This window comes from Otolemur garnettii, unplaced genomic scaffold, assembly GCF_000181295.1.
Source record: "Otolemur garnettii isolate 467f Iridium unplaced genomic scaffold, OtoGar3 scaffold00054, whole genome shotgun sequence".
Classification (NCBI taxonomy): domain Eukaryota; kingdom Metazoa; phylum Chordata; class Mammalia; order Primates; family Galagidae; genus Otolemur; species Otolemur garnettii.
In genome coordinates, this window is record NW_003852449.1 from 8,409,854 (window position 1) to 8,411,471 (window position 1,618).

Here is a 1,618-nt window from a genome sequence, read left to right on the forward strand (position 1 = left end):
AGTTCCCAATCTGAGAAACAGTCTACTTTAGTGGAACTCCTATCCATCACTTTATCCCTACCAGAGAATGAACAGTGGGAAAGTTCCAACTTTTGTAACTCTAGAATGAGGTTATAGATCTGGGGGGAAGAAGGAAACCGGAAAGAAGTGGTTTGTTTTCTTCCTCCACTCCCCTGTGCTCCCGCAGAGTACCAAACACTTAAGTGCCAGCAGGAGCTTCGTACTTCCCTGTCTAAAACTTTTTCTCAGTCTGCACCCTTTCCAGCTGTAGAAATTTAAAGTATTTCTGAACAAATAAGATCAATGGCCAAATAACCGAAGTCCTCAAACAGAAGGACTCGACGTGAATATCAAGGTAAAAAGTAACATCTGTATCAGCATAAAATTATATGGTCACTACAGCATCGTCACCCACACGCTGAACAGGACTAATTAATTAGTCGCCCCTAGTCGCCCTAATCGGAGGCCGAGGCAAAAGCATTGCAGGAACCCATGAGCTTGCGGTTGCTGTGAGCTACGACGCCACCCAGGGCGACGGAGACTCCGTCTCAAAAAAAAAAAAAATCAGTACTAATTATTAACTTCAAGTAGTATTCATTAAAGTCAAGTGTATTTATTAAAGATTCTGAAGGGGAAAAAAATACACCACCGCCGATCCCTGACTACAAAAGGTGAACACTCTTCAATAGAGTCTCTCCGGAGAGTCTGCCAGGATCTCTGCGGCTCGGTTTTTCTGCTTTAATCCCGCTCTGCCAAAGGCTCTGGCTGATCTCCGGGGTGCTGGGACTGAGGCCCCCCAAGTGCTGCTTCCCGAGTTAGAAGGCGGAGAACGCGCCGTCCCAAGCGCGCAAAAGCCGTATGAATAGCTGTACGTCCCACCCTCCCTGCCGACTCCCGTTCCATGTCCAGCCGCCCAGCCCCGCTGGTCTCCAGCTCCGGGGGGAGCAGAGCTGCAGACTTCGCCCCAATCTCTTCCTAAATCCCGGCCAAGGAGGTCCCCGCTCCCCCGCCCGGCCCACCGCACCGCTGAAGAGAAAGGTTTGACGGGTAAGGAAGGGAAAACCTCGGCCCGCTCCACCCAACAGGTGGGAAGGAGAAAGGAATGGCCAGCTGGGCGCCCGGTCCCAGCCAGGCCTCAAACAGGGCGGGAGAGGGAGGCCGCGGCCCCGGCGCGGCCTGAGACGCGCAGGCCCCTTCCCGCCCCGAGTGCCGCCCCCAGCAGCTGGTTTAAGGGCGCCCGCCCCGGCTGACCTTACGATGGATGCCGCTCGATGCCATGAGCCGAAGCCTGGGCCAACCTAGCTGAAGACGGCACTTCCACCGCCTCGGTCTCCACAGCCACCGCAGCTGCCGCCACAAGCGACACAGTAGCCTCGTCGCAAGCCCCGCGCGCATGCGCCGGAGTCCCTGGAGGCGCACGGGTCACGTGGGCCCGCAGCGCGCAGGCCTCGCCCTCCCGGCCCAGCCCCGCCCCCGCCGCGGGCGCGGACCCGGCCTGCCCCCCGGGGAATTCCTGAGCAAAAAGCCGGTATTTAGGGCCCTGTGGCCTTGCACGCCCTTAATCGTAGACACAAACTACCCCCTGACCCCGAAAAAGGAAAATATCGTTATTCTTTGG

General features: G+C 56.6%; 1 protein-coding gene across 4 annotated transcripts in view; it reads right to left on the reverse strand.

The window, feature by feature from the left end:
- Positions 1-1,398, reverse strand: part of PRPF39 (pre-mRNA processing factor 39) — a 27,391-nt gene extending 25,993 nt beyond the window's left edge. For 2 of the 4 annotated variants that reach the window (XM_023514482.1, XM_023514481.1), the window contains exon 1: positions 1,252-1,398. The gene's annotated coding sequence lies outside the window, so the exon portion shown is untranslated. The remainder of the gene's footprint in view (positions 1-1,251) is intronic. The other 2 variants (XM_023514483.1, XM_012806576.2) reach the window with 2 other exon arrangements.
- Between the last annotated feature and the right edge of the window lie 220 nt (positions 1,399-1,618).